This window comes from Schistocerca cancellata, chromosome 3, assembly GCF_023864275.1.
Source record: "Schistocerca cancellata isolate TAMUIC-IGC-003103 chromosome 3, iqSchCanc2.1, whole genome shotgun sequence".
NCBI classification, from domain to species: Eukaryota; Metazoa; Arthropoda; class Insecta; order Orthoptera; family Acrididae; genus Schistocerca; species Schistocerca cancellata.
Window position 1 is genome coordinate 149,664,076 of NC_064628.1, and position 25,028 is coordinate 149,689,103.

Consider the following 25,028-nt stretch of genomic DNA (forward strand, 5'->3'; position numbering starts at 1 on the left):
TCATCCTTTCTCCTGGTGTTATAGCTATGCACACTGCTATTACTTTTGAACTGGGTTGGATTCTTAACAACAAATTTCATAACTGAATATATATACTGTGAGGATCCCTAGATCCTTAAATAGATGTCTGCAGGATGACCATGGGTGGGCTCCAGCAATTATTCTGATTACACTTTTTTAAGCAATGAATACTTTTCTACTCAACGATGAATTACCCCAGAATATGATGCCATATGAAAGCAGTCAATGAAAGTGGGTATAGTAATCTAATTTACTGAGATTCTTATCACGAAAATTTGAAATAATCCTAATAGCATACGTAGCTGAACTCAGACGTTTCAGCAGACCATCAATTTGTTGCTTCCAGTTTAACCTCTCATCAATGGACACACCTAAAAATTTTGAAAATTCTACCTTAGCTACAGACTTCTGTTCAAAGTCTATATTTATTACTGAAGTTGTGCCATTTACTGTATGGAACTGTATATACTGTGTTTTATACAGGCACAGGCACAAGGCAAAAGGGCCTGACTAAAGGGGGATGACATTCCTACCTTATTCTTTTATAATATTTTGCTATTTACATTGATATACTGCCAGTACAGGTATCTGTCCAGATGCTTCTCTCATCAATTCATTCAATGACTCCATTTCTAGACACATTGCATGTGAAAACCATCTTTCATTGAGCACTCTTTAACATTTACAGCAGTTTCCAGGCCCTACAACTTTTTCATTGCTCTTAATGTAAGACAGTGTAAACTATGTGGACATTCATCTTAAGCACCCCATTCCTATGTGACAAGTGATTGTTGCTAGAAGGCAATGGTAATTAGCCTGTGATCAGTTTTTGGCAGAAAAGTAGCTGTTCAAAACTACTTCTGTAAGTTGTATTAGGGTTAGATATATCCAGGATGAATTATTTTACTCCAATTGCCCTGCAAAAGAAATATGAACAACCACATCACACAACAATTTAAAAAAAGAAGCCACAATTTGTACAAAGTTACAATACCCAGGTTCATAATAATAGTAATGGAAATTACTGGCTCAAAAAAATATATAAAATAAGGAAAAGGCAACCACTTACCTAATGCACTATAAGTCTACTGCTGTAGGTAAGTGGTTACCTTCCCTTATTTGATGTATTAGTACTCAGATTCAGTTTATGTACTATTGATTCCTAAGCATGCATCTGAGAACACAGAGGCTGCGCGGAGTGGCGGCATGGTTTGAGGCGCCATGTCACGCATTTCCTGTCCCTCCTGCCGGAGGTTCGAGTCCTCCCTCATACATGGATGTCTGTGTTGTTCTTAGCATAAGTTAGTTTAAATTAGTTTAAATAGTGTGTAAGTCTTGGGACAGATGACCTCGGCAGTTTGGTCCCTTAGGAATTCACACACATTTGATCATTTTTGAGAACACTGATTATTTTTAATGGTTAATCATGATGACCAATCATCATCTTACTACAACGAACCACTTGAACATGAAAGCTAAATAATCAGATAGTTTATAAATGGAACAACTAATAAATTATCACCTCAAAATACCTATTCGAATGTGAAAGGATATGGTTGCTGTCTTGGACGGCAAGATGTCTGAGTATCTGAGTATTATTTTTTGTTTGTATTGTGGTAGTGTATGTCATATAATCTCAAATTTATTTTTATTATTACTAGCCACAAATAGGAATCCTCTGCTGACAAATGAGTAAGAATTTCAGGGTGTATGGTTTTCCACTTTACACAATACTAATACTCGCTTTGGCACACCACAATGAGTGTAGATGATTTCCATAATTTCAGTGAATGATCAGTACAGGAAGTACATGAAATTGCTTTGCAATTATGTTGGAATCTCAAAATAAAGAGAGAGATTTCTAATTACAAAGCATGGCGCATAAAATTTTCCACCAATATGTTTATTATTCACTGCAAAATATGACTTCAGTTGCATCTACTTGCAAGAGCTTTTCCTCACGAGTGTTGCTGAGCTGCTTGCTGAAGGGATGGAAACATATCACAAGCATAATGCCTGCCACATACCCTTACAACAGCAGAATGATATAAAGCCAAAATATTATTCGATTTCAAGAATGCTACCTGGAAAAACATGAGCCATTCAGATATACAGTGTGTTTCAAAATGAAAATCTGGGTTTTAAGGCTTTGTAGCATTTATTAAAGTCCACTTACATGTGTAAGTAATACTTCAAATGGAAGAGCAACTCAAATAGTTTTCTCAGAAGTGTTCAATGTGAGCACCATTTGTCACATTGCACACATTGAGTCGATAGGTGAGTTCTTCCCAAAACTCGATCAGTGAGCTGGAGTAATTGTTTAAACATATGCTTCGATCCTGTTTCTTACATTGGGTAGATCAGTTGAGTACATACACATGATCCTTTATGAAACTCCAAAGATAAACTCACATGGCATCAGATCAGGTGAACATGGAAGCCATGTAAAACAGGCACTGTCATCTAGCCCCTTGCGGACAATCCAGCAGTGGGTATAATGTCATTTAACCAATTGAGTACCAAGTTATGCTAGCACAGTGGAACACCATCTTGCTGCCAAATAAAGATCTATGGATCAACTTCTTGCAATTTAGGAAAGAGCCACAGTTCTAGCACTTCAAAATAACAAACACTAGTTGCAGTTGCTTCAATGAAAAAATAGGCCCGTAAACTTTACACTGGGATATGGCACAAAAATATTCAATTTAGGAGAGTCTCGTTGCAACTGCACCATATTGTGGAGAAACTGCTGACCCCAAGAAGAGCACATTAAGTGTGTTCACATTTCCACTTTGCCGAAGTGTCAATTAATTGCTGAAGAAAACATGACCCAGAAAATCTTCATCTTCATGCAGGAATATTTCATTTGCAAAGTCTGCACATATCGACTCAATATGTGACATGTGATGAATAGTGCTCACTTTGAACACTCATAAGAAAAACTGAGTTGTTCTTTCACTTGATGTATTGTTTACATTTGCAAGTCGAATAAATGTTACAAAGCCTTAAAATCTGGATATTCACTTTGAAACACCCTGTATAACACACTGGGAATGCTTTACATCACAATTTTTGACATTCACACCATTACATATTCCTCACATACTGTCAATGGGAACAACAACAACACAGTTTCTTTTAAGCAAATGGATGGCACTTTCTTTTAAACAAATGGATGGTACAGACTGCAACTTTTAACTATAGGCAGCCCCTTACACTCTTTAAGCTTGCTTTCTGAGTAGGTGTGTTATATACTAAAAGTAAAGGCCAATGATATGCTTTAAATATACTATGCAACACAGTTAAAGGGACACTTTTTTAAAAGCCCATACTGCCTCCCACCACAACTCAGAAGTTTAAAATTTGGCTTAAATGTGCTTACAACCTTCCTCTGTAATGGTGCAAAAGCATGGCATCCCATGACATCAGCCTTCAGCTCAGTGACACTTGAAACAGCAATGTGTCGACACACAAGAAAAAAAACCAGAGGTCAGAGTTTCATATAATATGTGTACTATGGTTAAAGATGTCACATTGGCACCAAATTTCACTCCAATTCTGCCCAATACCACCATTGATGTGTCACACAATGGGAAGGTCATCACACCCCTGCTTACACACATATATCAACTCTTCGTGCAGTACCTATGTGATGGCAATCATAGCCGCACAGACCAGCATTGAAATCAAGCTGTTCTCTTATGGGTGGCCAAGGAAAACATTGTGATGAGCAACAAGATAACATTCTTGACAGCCTTCAACACTGCTGAACCCCCCCCCCCCCTCCCCAAGGCCAATTCAGGCTTTCTCTAAGGACATCATGGGACTGCAACCCAAATTAACATGATTGTACCCCTTTGGAATGTAGAACAACAGCAAGTTTTGCTCTGGTGTACTGGGTGGAACCATTAGGGACCATTCAAAACCATTTGATGAAATTTGACTGTGACCCTAAGAAGCAAAGGATATTTATGCTTTTTCAGCATTCCTGTGGTGTGATCATACCAGGAGTGTGTTGTATAACATTAAATCAGTGCCACTCGTTTGCCACATTGTGAGACAAACAGTCCATCGCTTTGCCAGGAAAATGTTTGTGGTTGCCTACAGAACCACTGTACCCAGATAGGCAGGCACTTCTTCACCAGCAGTCATGAATGTCTTTCTTCAGGGCTCCAAAAATATGGAAATCACAGGGTCAGAGATCAGGACCATACATAAGATGTGTAAGAGCTTTCGAGTGAAACTTCTGCAGTGGCACTGGTCACAAAAACTGACAACGATCAAGTGAGTGGTTCACTGACCACCTGCCCCTTGACATCCACATCCAGTGATGCCTATGGGCTGAGGATGACATGGCGGTTGAACCTTACCGCTTTTCTCCATCTGTCTCATTTTCACCTGAATGCCTCTTATCCCAACAAAATCATGAAATTATGAATAAAAAGTGCACTAGGTAATCAACATGATGCAGCACCCTTACATCAATCTGGCAAGCTGTTCTGGGAATTGCTTTTCTCTACATGGGAATTGTTTTTCTCTATGCTCTATTTGATCTTTGGGTAATGTATCTGCTCTTTCTTGAAGGTGAGTGAGGATGTCCACTTCTTCTAAGATGTTCGTTGGCAAGCCTTTGGGGGTACTATGCAAAATTGCAAGGTTATTCTCTATATCTTGTATTGCATGCTTATAATGTGATTACAGAAGGCAGATTTTTCTTTAGCTCCCCTTGCAATATAGTCTTGAAACATTGTGTACTCCTTTGTCCAATACAGAAACTATTACACTCTTTACAACAAATTTTGTTAAGACCCAACTTGGAAAAATCTCTCTATGCTTTCAACAAAATGGCTCTGAGCAGTATGGGACTCAACTTCTGAGGTCATAAATCCCCTAGAACTTAAGAACTACTTAAACCTAACTAACCTACGGACATCACACATATCCATGCCCGAGGCAGGATTCAAACCTGCGACCGTAGCGGTCGTGCAGTTCCAGACTGACGCTTTCAACACAGTGAAAGAACAGTATGTAATGATGTCTTGGTTAGATCTGATTTAGTTAGGGAAATGAAACAACAATGGTCTTAGTCCCTGTTACCCACAGCAGAATTAAGTTCGTTGTGTGTTTTCCTTTTCTGTCATTCAGTTAAAGCCAGCCAGTAATCTTGAAGACCAGTGGACCATTAACTACATCTGTGTCAGAGACACTCTTTAGGAATTAATGATCCAAGTATTTTGTGTCTTTAAGCCTCCAGTGCTTCATATTGGAAGATTAAATGTGGCACGGTTCATTCCCCACACCAGATATTTCGCACATAGGGGCTTCTTTCCCTGCTCCCATTTCCTGCAGGTATTCCCTGGTGTCCTAATGGCAAGTCAGATGTACCATGCGTTTAATCTGCCTCCCATTCAAGCTCACGTTTGGAGAAATTCTCCTGAAATACAGTTTTGACATTATTAGTTTACCACTTTTTTTTGTTTCTGAATATTATCCCCAACATTCTGCCTCCTGATCCAACTATCTATCTGTGGTTTTACTATCATCTTAGTGATGATTAAGGCAGTTTCCAGTCCAATAAATGGAGTCAGTGCACCTGCCATGGCCAGACTACCAGCTTGTTCATTACCACCAATTCCTATGTGATCATGAACCCACACCACGTTTACACTGTTGCTTTTCTCTACCCTTAAAAGGGATTCTTGTTATTCATAACCATTCTTGATCTCATTGCAGGGGTGATATAGATTCCAGAGCTGTCTGAATAAATGTAGATGTTACAGTCGTTTTAGCACCACAATGCATTCTCCGTGCATCGTCTGATGGCCTGGGGAGTGTAACCACCTTCCCTAGAGAGATTCCACTCTCTAGCCTAGAATGTACTCCATGTACCCCACTCCCAGAACCTTCATTTGTTTTTGACCCCTCAGTAAACCAGATTCTGTCTTCTGGAAAGTATAGTGGTTCATTCTTATTAATGTGTGATTCTGGATAGCGTAAAGGTTTCCAATTTTTAAACTGGATGCCCTGCCACTGTCTACATTTCAATCCAAACATTTAATGGGAGGATGTTCAGCAGGTCTCCATTCCACCAGGGGATGTGCTACTAATTCCACGTTTAACAGCCAGGCAGGCCAATATGTGCACCCACCCAATCTTCAAATCTGCCACATTCTGTTCTGCTTTATTCCACTGTATTGACACACCATAAGTTCTCATAAGTCTTAATGCAGAGGTGTGTATCCAGTACATGTTCCTGAGACTTGACCCCAGTTTACACCACAAGTCCTTCTAGGATACATGAGAGCATCTTTTGGCTCAGAACTTATGTTCCTTGGATGAGGGTCCCATATAAGTTTCACATCCAGGTTACCCCTAGCTACTTCACCATCCTCTCCACTGTAGAATTTAATTAAAAAGCTTAAGAACCCAGTACATGTCCTGGACATTCTGTCCCATGAACAGTACTACAACAACTTTGCTGGGGTTAACTCTTAGGTTCTGTGGTTTAGACCAGTTTTGCACAATGTTCAGGATGAATTGTGCCACTGTTCTAATGATACTTGCAAATTTGTGAAGTATTAAATTGTCTAACAGTCTGTATATCCTTCACAAAGGTAACTCCAAGTATTTAACTCTTTAACGAGTTCATTTACCATTAGGTTCCACAATAGAGGCGACAAAATCTCACCTTGTGGACATTCTCTGGAAGTGTGGATCACCATTTTCGCATCCGTCGTTGTCACTTCTGCTGTCTGTTTACTCAGCATCTACACATAGTGAGCATAATGCAGCTTCTGCAAGCTTTAATCATGGATTCAAAGGCCATACTGCTAAAAGCACCCTCAATATTCAGGAAGACACAGAAAGCAATTCCCGTAAAATGTAGAGCTTTATCTATCTTCCCAACAAGTAGAAGTGCTATGTCTTTGACTGATGTCCGTGATGGCGTTCATGAACAGTAAACTCAAGTTACTTCATTTCCCTAATGTGCACATTAACCACTTTTTTTTCTTAATGTCAACATAAGAAAGGAGGACAGACTGATTGATCTCATATGCTTAGCATTAGTATGATCAATTTTCCCTTCCTTCAGAATGCAAAATAAAATAAAATATTATTGCCCTCCACGAATTAGGAATGACTCCTGCTGCTAGTCTGGTTCTAATACAATCTGCATTGGAGTCTGAGGGATTAGCTCTCTCCAGCTAGTTACAGTCGAGTCAGGACAATACCAGCTGGGCACACTATCTTGGATGGTTGAAATTTTCCCACTGCCCACTGGATTTTCTAAAGTAAACACATTCTCTGCCAGATTCTCAGTTCTCTGTTGGTTACCTGCAAATCAGTACCTCACAGGTATTGAATTTGTTGCCTGATTTATCTGCCACAGTGAAATGAGTCTTGAGGAGAACATCCAGCCTTCCCCTTAGTGTGCCTTCTGAAGTGTTGGATTCTTAAGGATATTGAACTTTAGCCCTGAAAGCTGTACCTTCCACCTGCTTACAGAATACCTTCCAGGGCAGCTGCTTCACTTGCTCAATAGTATGAATGTAATTGGCAAAGACCTTCTGAAATTTTTCCCATTATTCTTTCCTTCCTGCAGAGTTGAACATAAGATTGTTACTCCACCCAAAGATTCCCATTTGAGCATTTCTTGGTGATGGGATGGTTTTCTAAATGTGAGGTCATGATGGTACCAGATCTCACTTCATATGTCATTTCCTGTAAATCAACTGGATTAAAAAAAACTAAACTCTGCCTGAACAGGCCATGAAGGCCCAATGGTACCGACCGGCCGCCATGTCATCCTCAGCCCACAGTCATCACTGGATGCAAGTATGGACAACACCAATCTCAACCCCAAACTTAATATACACATGGTCAGATCATGATGACTCCAAAGCCACATTCCATTCTTTGATATAACTACCCATTTAGATGGACTCTATAAAGTTATGTCAGTTGCTTCTTCCCTTCTTCTACTGTTGTCCCAAAAAAATAGTTCAAATGGCTCTGAGCATTATGGGACTTAACTTCTGAGGTCATCAGTTCCCTAGAACTTAGAACTACTTAAACCTAACTAACCTAAGGACGTCACACACATCCATGCCCGAGGCAGGATTCGAACCTGTGACCACAGTGGTCGCGTGGTTCCAGAATGTAGCGCCTAGAACTGCTTGGCCACTCTGGCCCGCTAGTTTCCTTACCCTTATTAATATTCGCCTCTGGAGGAAGATTTGATATCTTGTCTGTATTGCATATTGGCCCACTAGTGACCTGACGAAAACTTCGCTGAAATGCATCTTGGGTCACTGGTGTCCCAAACATCACAAGCGTAACTATACCCCTATATGACACTTCACCATGTAGGTGCTTTTTGGGCTGTCTATAACAAAGGGGACATATTACTGCATAAACTACTGCAGTATGGCCATCTGACCCAAAATGAACCTGAAGCAACATTTTTTTGTTGGATGTTTTTACCACACTGCTGTATTTGGTTATTACATACCTTACAGGAAATAATACAAAAAATTCGTTTTCACACAAACTTTGCACTCTTTCACAACTGCAATCTTAAAAATCCATTCTTGGTTCTATAGTATCTTTTTTTTGTTTTTGTTTTCGAAGGAGATTTTGGTATACTAATTTATTTGCAAAACACACAACTTACAGAAACAATACAAAAAATACTTATTAACGTAACCTTCACACCATTTAAACACTGCAATCTTAAAGAATCATTCCACAATGTGGTTTTAATTTACACAACTGATGCACATTTTAGGTAGTCCTGGTAATCACTGCAGAAGGTTGTAACTTTCTTGGTTTTGTTGCCTGCTGCTTTTTTTGCCTTCCTGAGCAAAAATCCTTTTGTAGCACAATGTGGAGTGCCACTGATATTTTCTTGCCGGTCCCTCAATTTCTCTTATAGTAAGGGCTTTCTTTCATGGTATAGGACTGGCACAGGCAGCATATCCATATATAAATATTCCCCCTCAAAGTGCTCTTTTTAAAATGGAGAATCCAAGCATTTACTATAGAGGTCCCTACTAGAAGTTTCATTGCAACTTTTCTCTGCCATTTCACTCCCTTTGCTAATGGTGAATAATACAAAGATATCTGATCACTGAGATCAATGCCTTTTTTTGTCTTATTGTAATCCAGCACAGCCTTTGGCTTCATTGTAACTTCTCCTTTTCTGTACTTTTTCTCAGTGTTCTGCCAATGAACTTGCCTATTTCTTCCTCAGAAACGTCAAAACAATTGGCTAGCCCAACATCTGTTTTGCCTGGAATTTTGGACAGTTTCTGTGCTGCATATCTGTTTATTTCCAACACCATATTGTTAACTATGTGTTGTGTTGCCAGCATTTTCTAAACATCAGAAGGGATATAATTGGTGCAAATATTAACTTCTGAATCCCAATTAAGAATTACTCTTGTTATATTTTTTTCCAATAGGGATATCATTTTCATTGCCATTATCAGAGTTCAATATGGTATCACGAAACTCATCAGAACAGGAGTCATCACCACTTACATATAAGTCTGAAGAGGCTCTTCATTCTTGACGGTTGTAAGCTGGACCATCATCACATGCAGGAGATACGTCATAGTCACTGGAGCACTTTTATCTAGGTAGTTGTTCAGATAATAGCATAGTCCCTCCTTATCTAGTGGTAAGTATCGTTGTTCGACCTGGAAAATGTTACTGCTGTGAAGTTAAAGCAAAAAACGCAAACGAAATCATTACAAGATCAAAATCTAGTGAAAAAACCGTAGCAAATGCAAATTCAGTGACATCGACATGTAAACATTGCGATGATTTTCGTCTCGTTTTAACTGCAAAAAACAGTGAAATCAGTGAACTTAAAAGGACTGTAGCCTTATTGGAGAAACAGCTGCAACATCTTGGCTGTAAAACTCAACAAACAGAGCATGGTCTGAACCTGGAAGAAATATCGGCTACGAGTGATGTAATCAAAGGAAGAACTACCGTGGAAACCAGTACAAAACTTGGAAATAATAAAGTAAGTGCATCAAATAGTTATAATGGCAAACGTGATTCCACAAACAATGTCAGTCAGGAACATATGAGTCCACATAATAATTACAAACAACAACAGCCGTGCACTGTAAATTTTTCGCGCATGTCGCATCCTAAACAAAGAAATGTAATTAAAAAATCAGCCGACTGGCCTCAAGTGTGCAGAAAAGAACAAAAAGTGTTGTTTTTTGCCGATAATCATGGACGTCAGATAGCAGAAAAGGTAGCAGATACACAAACTAACGCAAGTGTCCAAGCCTTTGTCAAACCAGGAGCAGGCATTGCAGAAGTGACAAAAACAGTGGTAAAATCGTGTGAAAACCTTAACCCAAAAGACTGTGTCGTAATTTTTGCAGGTGCGAATGATGTTGCCAGAGATAAAGGTAGTGAACTCATCACTGTTCTTGAAAGTGTGCTACCCAAATTAGGCAACACAAATGTAGCTGTTGTAAATCAACCACACAGATACGACCTTCCTCCTTGGTCATGTGTAAATAAGTTAATAGAAAGAGTAAACAAAGAGATAGATACTGTATGCAGAAAGTTTCTGTATGTGAACTTAATAAATGTAAGCACGTTAGACAGGTCCATGCACACCAGCCATGGCCTTCATTTAAATCACAGTGGGAAACAATTTTTGGTTAAAGAAATCTGTCGTCTAGCAAATTGGAATCACAATAGGCCTAATATAGAAGCAGCCCAAAGTACTTTGGACAAATGGGTCATAAAGAAAGATGCAATGTCTTATAAAAAGGGTGAAAAGCATTTTTTAGGGAAGTAGACTGTACCACAAATAAATGTGATGCAGAATTAAATTGCAAATATAGACTGAAGATTGTACACCAGAATGTACAGTCATTAACAAACAAAGTTGATGAAATAAATATACTCCTCAATAGTGAATGGAAAGATGTTTCAGTGTTATGTTTTTGTGAGCATTGGTTACAAAATGAGTATTTTCAGTACTTAAAAATATTACATTTTAACCTTGCAAACTGCTTTTGTAGAATGGAATCAAAACATGGGGGAACTTGTATATATGTAAAAGAAAATGTAGATTATAAGAGTATAACATCTGTTTGCAAATTTGGTTGTGAAAGAGACTTTGAAATCTCAGCTGTAGAGTTAATGTCTGAAAACACTATTATTTTATGTGTGTATAGATCTCCTGTTAGCAACATAAGTGTGTTTTTCAAAAAATTGGACCTTGCTTTAGGCAAACTTAAGACAACTGGAAAAACAGTGGTACTATGTGGTGATTTTAATATTGACTTTCTGAGCCATAGCCCTCACAGGGAAACGTTTTTAAATATTATAAAAGCCTACAATCTTTGTCTTACTGTAAGCTCTCCAACACATGTAACTAAAACTAGTGTCACTCTCCTTGATCAGGTATGTGTAAACATGGACAAGTGTACATCAGAAAACTTTGATACCGGCTATAGTGACCACCTTTCGCAATTACTGACCATACCTGTAAATCACATTTCGACCATTATAGAAAATGTTACCCATAAAAGGATTTATAGTGGGAAAAATATTGAATGCTTCCAGTACCTAATCAGTGAACAATCTTGGAGAGAAGTATATGATACCTCTAATACTAACGAAAAGATGGAACATTTTTTGAAAATTTTCAAGCATAACTTTGACATAGCTTTTCCACAAAGGAAAGTTATTTCCAAGAGCACAGATAGATTCAGAAACTGGATTACATCAGGCATCAGAGTATCTTGTAAAAGGAAGCGGGAACTTTTTCTGCAGTCAAAAACTAACAGCAGTCCAGAATTTATTAATTATTTCAAAAAATACAAGCTAGTTTTGAAACGCGTCATAAAAGAGGCAAAAATTAAGGAAAATGACAACTATATTATGAAGTCATCCAATAAAACTAAGTCCATGTGGAAAGCTGTGCAGGATCTTACTGGGAAGAAGACAACTCACAAAAATATTGTGATATCACATGATGGCAAGAATGTCACTGACCCTAGGGAAGTTGCAAATAGTTTCAATTCTTACTATGCAACTGTTGCTGGGAAATTAGTGAAGGAAAAATTTGGAAATCCACCTAATACAACATGGAAAGAACTTTCATCTATTGAAATAAATAATACATCCATGTTCCTCAGTCCAGTAAGCCCAACAGAGCTCCTAAATACCATTAATTCACTGAAGAGTAAGTATTCAACTGGTATTGATGATATTCCAGATTATATTATAAAAATAACAGCAAGACAAATACTTTCACCTTTATTGGACATATGCAATTCATCCTTATCATGTGGTGTCTTCCCTCAGCAACTGAAAATGGCAAAAGTAATACCCCTATATAAAAAAGGTGATCATCAATGTATGGGTAACTATAGGCCTGTGTCTCTATTGTCAGGGTTTTCGAAAATTATTGAAAAACTGTTCCTTTCAAAACTAATTACATTCTTCGACAAGAATAATATTATTTCTGGATGTCAACATGGCTTCAGACCACAGACATCAATTGAAACTGCCACTTTCAATCTGATAAACCATGTGTTAAATGCGGTGGACAACCACAGAAATATCTCAGGTTTATTCTTGGACCTAACAAAAGCTTTTGATGTGATTGATCATTCTATACTCCTGAGGAAGCTCGAATGGTATGGTGTAAGAGGTGTGCCAAATCAGTGGATCAAATCATATTTGGAATATCGTTCTCAGGTAACTGAAATTAAGTACACAGAAGGAAATGAACTCCAGGTACACGTTTCAGAACCATGTGGACTAACTCATGGTGTTCCACAGGGCTCCATCTTAGGTCCCTTTCTTTTTTTGGTCTACATTAATGATTTCCCATCACACGTTAGGGATTCTGTACCAGTACTGTTTGCAGATGACACCAGTCTATTGATTGAAGGGAATAATGAAGAAAATCTTACTGCATCTGCAAAAGATATTACAAAAGGAGTGTCTGAATGGTTTACCAGAAACAGGCTAGTAATTAATCCCCAAAAAACTGTACTAATGAATTTCCACACTGATCAAAATAAAAATCCGGCACAACCTGTAATATGTATAGATAACCAAAACATTAGTTCTGTCAATGAAACTAAATTTCTTGGGATTCATATCCAGGAAAATCTTAAATGGAACACTCATATCACAGCCCTAAATTCAAAACTAGCAAAAATGAGCTATGTGGTAAGAATTCTCTGTAACAGTACAAGTGCAGAAACAGTTAGGGCTGTATACTTTGCTCGTGTACATTCAATACTGAAGTACGATATCATTTTCTGGGGAAATGTACATCAGGCCATAACAGTTTTCAGGAAACAAAAGGCAATTATAAGAATAATGACACAAGTGAGCAGCAGAAAATCATGCAAACCTTTCTTTAAAAATCTAAAGATCCTACCCCTTCCCTGCATTTATATACTGGAAATAGTCACGCATGTCAAAAAAAGCATACTGAGAAAAGAAAACCTTTTTCCTCAAAACAAAAGTGTCCATGATTACAGTACCAGGTCAGACAGTGACATACATGTCAATCATTGTAACACCACATTATGCCAAAAAGGTGTATATCATGCAGGAACAAAACTTTACAACAGATTACCAAGACATATAAAATCTCTTACTGAACTACAAAGCTTTAAAAAGTCTGTGACATCCTACCTTCTGAAAAACTGCTACTATTCGGTCTCACAGTATCTTATGCAAGAAAAAATGTAATTTGTATCTTTAATTGTAGAAATAAGTTATAAATATACAGTATTTCAAAAATGTGTAATTATTAACTGTATAGATCCAATTTGTCATAAAAATTTATAAAATTTATGTTTGAAATTTGAAAATCCAATAGCCAAAAAATGTTTTCTGTCCAATATCTTTAATTGTAGAAATAAGTTATAAATATACAGTATTTCAAAAATTTGTAATTATTAACTGTATAGATCCAATTTGTCATAAAAATTTATAAAATTTATGTCTGATATTTGAAAATCCAATAGCCAAAAAATGTTTTCTGTCCAATATCCTGTGTACAATATATGTACTTAAAAAGAGATTTATATGGACAAATAAATAAATAAATAAATAGTACATCTTCATTTCCTTGATACTGGCAGCCCAGAAGTAGATCGATCCATTTCTTGCTAAACTTGCAATGAAATGTTAATACAACTGATGACCAACCACAATTATTATAGCAGATACACAATCGTCTCATAACTGTAAACAATATTTCACTACATACTGTAAAGCAGCTGTTCTTGGCTGCTAGCACTAATACATGACAGTGTGTGTATTTTAAAGCAGCTTTTCTTGTCTGCAAACAATAACAAACAATAGTGTGTGTATTTTAATGCACAACAAGAGGTAACCCATTTTCTGTAGTGTTTGGTGCTAAAAGAGCACAGCACAACAGACAGACACAGGGTGACCTAAACATTTAAAAACCAGCAAAAAAAAAGTGTTACCAGGTTGCTGGTGGCCCATGTGGAAGCAATAACATATTTTAATTATTTACCTAATGGTAAGTAAATATATATCTTTCTACCTTTTGCAGTTTGTAATTTGACATAACTGTAATAGGATGACCGGAGCGGGTGACATGGTAGGGGTTGTAGGACGTGGCTGGGTAGAAAAAGGTGGCTGTTTTTGGCAATCTTCCTCTTTATTGTTGGTTCTTCCAATACATTTTCCGATAGCTCAGCCCCACCGCTCATGTCATGGTGGAGACGTGCTGATGCGCGCAGTCCGGGGAACATGACGCCGCGCTCAGTCAGCAGCTGCACAGGCAGTAGGAAGTTAGCAGCATGAGTCCTGGCCAGGCTAGCAGATGACGCTGGGAGTCGCCGGTGCAGCAGCGGGCAACACCCTCTGCCAGCCGGTCCTCGGGGTCAGCGTCACTGATGACGATGACGTAACAGCGACCAAACACCCAATCGGTCAAACCGAATGCCAACGCCCACCTCTGACGCCCACCTGTGATGCAAACCGCTGCTGAATCCGCCAGTTACACAGCGCCATGTTTGTTAGAATGTTCTCGATGAGTTGGCTAACACAACCACGCCATACGTGGCCCGCACCTGTGTAATTCTGCTAATGCTGCGTTCTGGCTGTTGATGGCTGCCGTGCACGTACACACATATCGATGCTTGCTGCAAAACTGTGTCACCTGCATAACACCGGCCAGCCTTCGTCCACCGTCTGCCGTGAGGCTAGAGCATCGCGCACTGAAACACACTAAATCACAATTTCGCACCATATTTCCTAAAAATAACCCCTTGTCCTCTACATAACAGTCACTTCCCCAATTTTGGGAAGTCACTCAAATTCTTGCCAAATGGTTCAAAGGAACTGCATCTCTAGATTGCTCACCAGTAGGTATTTCACCTCTGCCGTTAGTGTGTCAGCGCTTCCCCCACCCTAGACTGTGGGCATTGACAATGCAACCAATCAGCAGTTGTTTACTTAACCACATTCCTACTGCTACCTACAGTTCACATCCAAGCATTTGGCAGATGGTTCACAGAACCAGTTTCAGACTATTTCTCGACTGTTCTGATCTCGAATAGAATTTTGGAAAAATGAACAGCTAAATCTTTCTGTGTGAGCTCTAATTTCTCTTATTTTGTTACAATGATTATTTCCCCCTATGTAGGTGAGAGTGAAGAAAACATTTTTGCATTTGGAAGAGAAAGATTATGATTGAATTTTGTGAAAAATCTCGCTCCAATGAAAAATGTCTTTGGTTTAATGACTGCCTCCTCAAGCTGTGTATCATGACCATGAAACCCTCTCCTGTTTGTGATAATACAAAATGAGCTGCCCTTCATTGAACCTTTAGTAAGGAGCCCGTACCATGCAGCAGTACTTTAGTAGAGGACAGAGAAATGTAGTGTAGGCAGCCTCTTGGGTACATTTGTTACATCTTTTTATTTTCCTGCAAAAATAAAAAAGTCTTAAGTTTGTCCTCCCAAGAACATTTTCTATGTTATGGTTCCAAATTAGGTTGATTGTAACTATAAACCTTAGGTATTTAACAGAATCACCAACCATTATATTTATATTATTTATCATCTAACTGAAAATTAACAGTCTGTTTTTATACTCATGTGGAGGCTTTCACACTCGTTACTGTTCAAGATCAACTGCTATTTTTTACACCACACATGATAAATGACATCATCACCTTGTTCACATTGTCTCCCAAATAGTTAATATAGATTAGAAACAGCAGAGGGCCTATAACCCATCCCTGGGGAATGTCAGGTATCACTTTTGTGTCACTTGATGACTTTCTATTAGTTACTATGAACTGTGGCCTTTGTAAGATAAAAATCACACATTCAGTTGCACAACTGATATGATGTTCCAGAGCTCCAAAAAGTGTCTGCTGGTCTCATCACTTCCTGGGAAGGAAGAGCACTGTCCTTGGGGCAGGTAAGCTGTGGTCAGTATAAATTTTCTCATGCTTCCTTCCTTACACTGTTTCATCCTGAACATCACAAAGTATCTGTAACAAACGTTCGTCATCATCAGCATGAATGAAATTTCATTTGAGACCAATATCTTCGCAGTCTTGAAAACTTCCTCTGATGTCTAGAATAAAAGATTCACCTCCTCCCATGGTACTATTTTCTCCTCACAAACAAAGATTATATCATCTCTGTCCAGACAGACCCTCCTTTATTTGGAGCCCTAACTTATATCTTTGTCAGTCTTTTCAAAGAGAGCCACATGAACTACTTCCTTCTGCTGTGAGGTTTTGTTAAGAAGTGGATATCCTTGTTGGATTATCACAATCCTAAAATCTAAGGTTGCATTACAATAGGTCTGTTTCCCCCTAGATTTTTCTCAATACAGTTAACCTGGAAAATGGGAGTAATGGACTCTTTCCTTGTTCTCTTACCCCATCTTGGAAGTGGAAGGAGTCTCAATAACCCCCTTCACTCAATGGCAGTCTTTTCTCTAAGGTCTTAGGTTCAAACCTTTTAATTCCCTTCATTTGTTCTTTGGAAACAATTTTTTAACTTCCTTTATGTTCTCTTAAACATTTCCTCTGTACCTCAAACTAGGCTTTGATCTCAATCTGGGCCCCTCTTCAATGACATTTTCCACTTCATGGACTAGTCTATCACCCAATCCAGTTGCAGAAACAGTTTCCTACAGATATCCAGCATGCTGGGTTAACAACTGCATTGCAACTTGTGTTAACCAGTTCGATGTATAAAACAGCTTAAGTAGCAAGATTTATTTTTTTATTTAATTGGTGAACAGCTTTGGGTTACCTGGACCCATTTTCAAATCATCCATTTTGCTGTTTGGATGATTTGAGAATGGGTTCCGGTAACACAAAACTAGTCACAAAATAAATAAAAAAAACTACAATCTTGCAACTTTGCTTGTTTTCTACATCAACCAGTTTCCAATGGTTCAACACCCATTGTCTGGGTATCTGAGGTATCATCAAGCCCCTCTGCTTTCAAAGTGTCAGTGTAAGGCTATTTACTGAGAGGCATCGCTGGTATCCCTAGTTGGCAAGTAAGAAATGGAAATAATGTGGAAAGACAGGGGGTGCTGTGTGACACCCTCGCTGAGACCTGTCTTGCTTCGGAGACTCTGTCAGTAGCTATCCTACTACCAGAATAGTCCTCAGCTTCACACAAACATGCAAACATCTCCATCCACATAGTCAGCATTATGATAAGGCTATTTGGTTTGAAGTCTTGACATTTTTCTTCCCAAACAGTTTTGCAACTGCTTTATGTAGGCATTAATATACCCACAGCTGGGGACCCATAAATGGAACATCATTACCAAACCTTCTGCCTGGCTGAACATATGGCAATGGCGGTGATATTCTAACAAGGTGTGGGTGCAACTGATTTCCATGACAGGTCAGCTGCACCTTATTGACATCCATAAAAAAAAATAGCTGTTGAGCCATGTGGCCCAAAATGACACCCAACAGTCACCACTGTCACCGACCAAAGAACAAGAACCAAACTGCAGACCTGGGAGGAAAATGTGACAAGCTACAGTGGTCTATGATTTGTGGCACAGGATGCAACAGAAACAGAAAATCTCATGGCTGGAGACCTTACAAACAATCCATTAAACTCAAGAAAGCATCACTGTGATAAGAAGCTGACACTGACTTCTTTGTTTGGGTCTTGCAAAAATCTTCAAACTTGCACAACACAAATTGCCTTACATCATCAAAAACAAGGGTCCTGAGGGAACCCTCAATGGTAAAAACAATTGACAACACATGCAAACAGTGGCAATTGACAAAGTGGAAGACAACTTGGCTATATACAAGAAACTGGACTATGCATCAATCACCAACAACTATATGTTGTCCGAAAATGGCCCTGCAAAATTGATGTGCATCTTGTCCCAAGGGTGCTCTGGGACCAGCCACAGATAAAATGGGCATGGTGGTGCAGCCTAGTTCAGAGCACATACCCCACAAGAATGCTCCACATTTGATGCCAGGATTGACTGCCAGCCAGTAACCATGACATCACGCCACTCCTTCACATGGGTCATACCCCAGTACAATGCAAGCACCAACTGGAGTATGCAAATGTGCAATGTGAGAGCGACGACAGAATTTCACATCTATAGCTGTTTATTTATTTATTTACTATTTTCTTTTAGACTGTTCTCTATATAAAAGAATCAACTGAATGTTGGCACATCAATTGGCATGAGTAAAGCACATAATAATTTATGTAGTGAAAACTGAGCATTATACTATTTAAAGGAGGAAATACAAATAGATTGACTACTTTGAAACAACTATTATTATTATTATTATTATTATTATTATTATTATAACAAAAAAGTTTGTGCACTACCATTAGGCCATCTGGCACACAGACATTTGTTCATCCGGACTCCAAAAGACACACAGTACTAGTCTATTACACTGTACGGCATTGGTAGATCACAAATTTTGTAATTTATAATTCTCGACTACGCTACTGCAACACTATTTTAGAAAGCACTGCACTACACAACACTAAACTATTGTACTTGGTATTAGTGTACTTGGTATTAGAACCAAGATGGATCCCTTATTTGTCTAGATGGTTAACCCCCTGTGTGCAGAGGTGCAACTCAGGATTCACAGGGGCTGTGCTGCTGTGCCACCCACACTGTAGAGATTGGAAGATGGCTGCCAGTCTCAGGAAGTCCATCCTGGTCCTCCCCAAGCTTCGTCTCCTCACTACTTCCAGAAGGATATTGTAGGTGGGTTTTCCGCTGTGGTGTGTTCTCGTTAACATTATGTAAGACCTCTTCTTGGTTGTCTCTCAGCCAAGTAGACTTGCAGTTCATAAGCTGATATCTTAGGGGTGAGCAAGTTCAACTTATGCCACAGTTTCTCATTCCTTATTATACTATAGAATGTTTTATTTCCTAATGCATTCCTGTCATTTATTCTGCTGTTGGATTTCTCATTCTTGATAACATTCCTTTTAGTAACATACAGACTGTTTTGCATGCTGCTATAATTAGTTTGTTTTCTGTGCACCAGTTTCTTAGTCTTTCAACAATTACCCTACCGTTTTCTCCTAATTTAGCCCTTGTGTTAGCAGACTATAATTATTAGAACACCTGTGTAGGTGGGGCAGTCCCTGATGTGTGTTATACTCTGAAGCTGGTTCAGTACTGGCTCTACACCAACATTGCAGAATTCTGGAACAAAAACAGTGCCCTGTAGGCAGCCTTTGAAGATGTCTTTCACAATTTTCTTTCCAGGACATTCTAATTGCACCTGCCTGTCTGTGCATTAATCTCACATACTGTTATAGAGACACCTTGGACAGCCCATCTGTTTCAGTCATTTGAATAGGGAAGGCCACCATAAATGATCAAACACCCCAACAATATCAGTCATTATCCCTATAACATACTTGTCATATGAGGTGTTCAGAATATTCACTGTGGACTTCGCTTTCCTGAAACTAAACTGCAGGGGCTCATGCCTACTAACCATCTATGAGCCCTCAGGTGGCAGCACAGAAGCTTTTCCTGTACTCTGGATAGAGCATTTACACAAGGAAATTGGCCTGCAAGATTTCTGTTCTCTTGGGGCTTTGTCTTCCACTTTTTTTTGCATAATGATTTTTGAAATTTTCCTGATTCTGGGCACCCAACCATCCAAAATACATTCGCTTAATAACATAGTTATATGTGCCACAATTTGGTCCACTAACTGATGCAACACTTCTGCTAGAATTCTGTCAGGTCCTGGTTGTTTCTTCTTCTTTAACTTTATTATTGTCAGTCTCACTTTCTCCTGGGCAAATGGAATCACAACACTGTTATTCACATGCTTCTCTAGCAATTCAGAGTAAGAATTCTGATGGAACTGTGTGTCTTCTGTCATTGTATCATCTGGCAACAAAGTTCTGAGTAGGTACTGAACTGATGTCTCCCAGTCTGTTGTCATCATGCCATCAGATCTTCTCAGAGTTGATAATACAGTGGGTGACCAACCTTATTTGTTGCAAGTTTGTATGGGGAACCCCAAACACCTGTTACCATTTGCTCCTTAATGTATGCCTACCCTTTTTCTACTCTCATTTCCCATATTAGTAGATCTTTATGTTGTTGTTTAGACTGTTTGATAGAAAATTAGGCTCCTTTGTTCTGTCTCCTCTAAAGATCTCCAATAGTATCTCCTTGCCTGCCTTGCTTTATGTCTTAAAGACCATAGGGTGCGGCTACAGGGAATTTAAAATCCTTTTGACTTGCTACCAAATGTTGAGATTGACTTTTTGCATGTCATCTGCAGTGCTAGCACCAATTCGTCCACTTTGGCACCAACATCAAATCCACTTCTTTGCACTGGTTGTATCTTGAATTATTCTTCTTCTTCTTCTTCTTCTTCTTCTTCTTCTTTCGAATAACCCATTTGGAGGGTACGATGAATCAACTTTGGCTACTCTTCATTGTATTAGATTTCCTTAGTTTCCAAATTTCCTTCATCCTTTTAAAGTGTTGTTCCCTTTCTTCTTGAGTCCACTTCCGTCTAGTTGTTTTCTTTATCTCCCGAAATTCTGCCTTTTGAACTGCCTTTCTAAAATGTGTTCTGTTTTCTATTGTGTCTATTGTAATTCCAGCGTTGTCCAAGTCCTTTTTAAGTCTCTGTGAACCATATGGGCTTGGCTTTGCAGCTATTGAGTAATGTGAATATCTGCTTGGTTAGTCTGTTGTTATCCATTCTGAATATATGTCTAAAACACTGTAGTCTTCTCTCCCTAATTACATCAGCTAGTTTTCCAGTTTTAATGTATAGATCTCTGTTTGGTCTTAGCCTGTATTCAGCGTTATCGTTCCTGTTAGCTCCCAGTATTTTCCTTAAAATTCTTGTTTCGACCTTCTCTAGTTTCTCAAGATCTCAATTTCCTGTTAGTTTAAGTGTTTCCGTCGCATACAGAGCTTCAGGTGTGCCCACTGTGTGGTTGTGTCTTGATTTCATGTTCCAGGACAAGGATTTTTTGTTATGAAAATTTTGGTCATATGAAACACTCTTTCCATTCTATGCTCTCTTGTTTCTATAGCTCTCTTTCCTTTTGCATTTTGTGTAATCCACTCTCCTAGGTATTTAAAGGAATCTGTTTTGTGTATTGTATTGTTGTCAACTGCAATATTTTGGGGGGCATCACAAGTGCCTGCCATGAACTTCGTTTTTTTCAAAGGATATTTGTAGTCATACTTTGGCTACTTGTTTTTGCAGTTCTCTTACTTGTTCTTGGGCATTATCTAGCAAAGCTGTAATCAGTGCCATGTAATCTGCGAAGGCTAAACAGTCAACAGTGATCTTGTTTTGATTTCCTCCTAGGTGAATCTCTCGAACTACTTTCTCTAACACACAGCTGAAAAGCTGAGGTGACAAACCATCTCGCTGTTGGATACCTGACTTTATTTCAAACGATTTTGAGAGCTCTCCTGTAAATTTGACTTTCAATTTTGTGTTTTTCAAAGTTGATTTAATTATTTCAGTTGTTTCTTTTAAGATATCAAGCAGTGTATTTCTGTCAACTGCATCATAGGCTTTTTTTATCCACAAAAGTAATTACATATTTTAAGTTCCTGACTCTCGTCATTTGTATTATGTTCTTTAAGTTTAATATATATTCTGCACACAACATTCCCTTCCTATATCAAGCCTGATACTCTCCTAGTTGTTTGACAAGTATTATCATTATATGTGTTTGTAATTTGAACTAAATGAGATTATGATCAATTGTTGTAAGTCCATCACAAACCTTTCAGCTGGCAATGTGGTCACTGACTTTCGAGTTTGTGAGGGTGATATCTATACTTGTTGGTGCACCTGTACAATTTTGGAAAGTAGTTGGCTGAGTGGCCTACTCATGACATAAAGGTCAAGTTCTTGTACAATGTCCTGAAGCAGAATCCTCTTTCATCCATTACTCTGGTATTCAACAATTCTGATTTCCTGTTAGTTTCCATTACGAAAATGTGTCTATTCTGTCAGCCCAGTATTGCTGCCATTTTTAAGTTTTCTGTGTGTGGTTGTATCTGCTGATTATTGAAAATATTGATTAGTTACGTAAAATTTTCCTATGGCAGTCATTATTTCTATTGTCACCATGTGCTTGTCACAGAGTTGATGTATTCTTGTCATTGTTATGTCTCTATCTGGCACCACAATCATGTCCATTGGATGTTGACCTGATGTCATGATCTGTGCTGAAACTGGCGTGTGGGGTAATGGCCCATTTCTAGAATAAAGCTCCTGTATACATAGTGTGTGTAGCTTCAACTCCTCTAGCTCTTTCCCGAGTTCTTGCAACACCATGGCACTGTCCATTACATTTATCTGGCTGATTTTAAACATTTGTCTCTGTCCCTTTGCCATTGGGGTGTGATTTGATTATAAGTGAAAGCTACAGGAACCTCGTGAACATATAGCTGTGGGGTCTGTGTAACCTGTAATCATATACAATTCGCCCACGTGTCATCACCAATTGCCTGCACACATGCCCAATATCAAGTGTCTTCTGTCTCCTCTTAAAGACAACATCAAACAGACTCTACAGTTACTTCATACTTGTAGGCAAGTTATTGGCAATGAGCTGAATATGATAAACTCCCTCCATGACAGGAAAATTTATAGTACAGCCTTTTGGATGACTGTGCCTAACCAGGTGTCCTACTGTTATGGATAACACACGCATATCCACTAATTCGGCCAATCTCATTGCATTTATACACAGTTTGTAAACAGGCTGCAGTCTGGCTATAAACTTCTTCCATTTTTCATGCCCTGTCCGTGACTGTTTGTATCCTTTTCCTAATTACCACTGTGATATGTATATTTTCATAATCTTCCTCTATTAGCTGTTGCAAGCTATTATACTCCAATATTAAAATGTGTTATGCGCTGTCACACCTTGCAATTATTGCACTTTCAACTTTTTCTGAATTTGATAGTGTGTCCTCTCTTTAAGTCTTCCTTGTCTAGAGGTAGGCATGTTGTCTGTTCCTTGTTTTCCTTTCTTCTTAGCCACTCCCTGAAACTCCACTCCTTCTCTCCATTATTCTTACTATTGACCTTTCCACTGTCCATCTCATTATCGCCCTTGTTTATATGGTCAGTCAAATTCTCAGTTTATGTCACTATCTTTTCTCATTCTGCCCTTCATAGTGGACCAGAATATTTTGGCTCTCTCTGCATCTCACTTTCTTTTTGGTAGAGGTCTCCATGTTTTACAATGATGACAGCTAATTTTGTAATCTGTTTGGATCAGTGTCCTGGATTTAATAGTTGTCTTCCTGGACAGTGTTTCACCTTCTTCGATTGTCAATGTGATATTTTCTGCATTTGTATTTGTTCTGTGGTTCCCTGTGATGTTTGCCAGCAGCTTACACAATGGTTCAGAATCCATATTTGGTTTTCTGAATTTTCTGCTCCAAGAACATATGGCACATCACACAGTCTTTACCTCAGTAGATGCAAGACGTTTTCCTTTTTGCACATAGAATGCACACAGAAGTCGCTTAGTATTTTTACGATTCTTTTTTAGGCAGTCAAACTCTCCACAGTAGGAGCATGTCAGTTTTCCTTACAGTACTTTGCAATGTGCCCGCAGTTGTGGCTGTTATAGCATTTGCTGACAGTGGTGTAGTCCTCCACAGTGGTCGATTGAAAACCAATGTATATTCTTTTCTGCAAAACCAATTGTGCTCTGACTTTTGGATTTACCTCCAGTGTATAATTTACAGTCAGCTTCTCCCATGGGCCAGTTTTAAACCTGACTTTTGTTTCTACCAAGCACTGCTTCCTGTCTGTCAATCACTCTGAGTTACACTTGTACAGTGACTCAATTAACTCACTTTCTGCCATGATAATTGGGATGTCATACACTTTCACTTTCGGCCTACCCTTCATAGTTGTCTCGCATATCACTTCTTTATTTAGCTCCAAATTCTGTTTCAGCTTCCTGATTTCCTCTGCTGTTTCTGTTTCATTTATGACTACACTGTTTGCTGTCTTCATTTTCTTTTTTCTTATCTTTTCTTTCTTCAGAGCAAATAGCTCTGTCAGAAATGTTAGTCCACAATTTGCATCTTTCTTGTCCTTGGATCTGATGAATAGTGTGCTACCTTGATTGGCTTGTGTGGTCTCAATCTTTGATTCTATGGTGACCACCTGAATGAGTGAAGCAGCAGCTGCCACACTAGCAAACAAACTGACCATCTTGTTTTTGTTTTCTTCCCTAAACCAGTTATTTTCTTTTTCTAACTGTTCTATACAGCCAGTCAGTTTTGCACATGACATTGCCCAATGAGTGACTTTGTGTTTCAACTCTAGTACTTTTGCAGCAGTAACCTTTGTGGTTATGCAGAATTTCACATCAAAGTATTGTATTATGTCCTCAAGTTGGTCCGACTGTATGTTACTTGTTTCTGAGTGCTCAAAAGTTTTTGTGGAG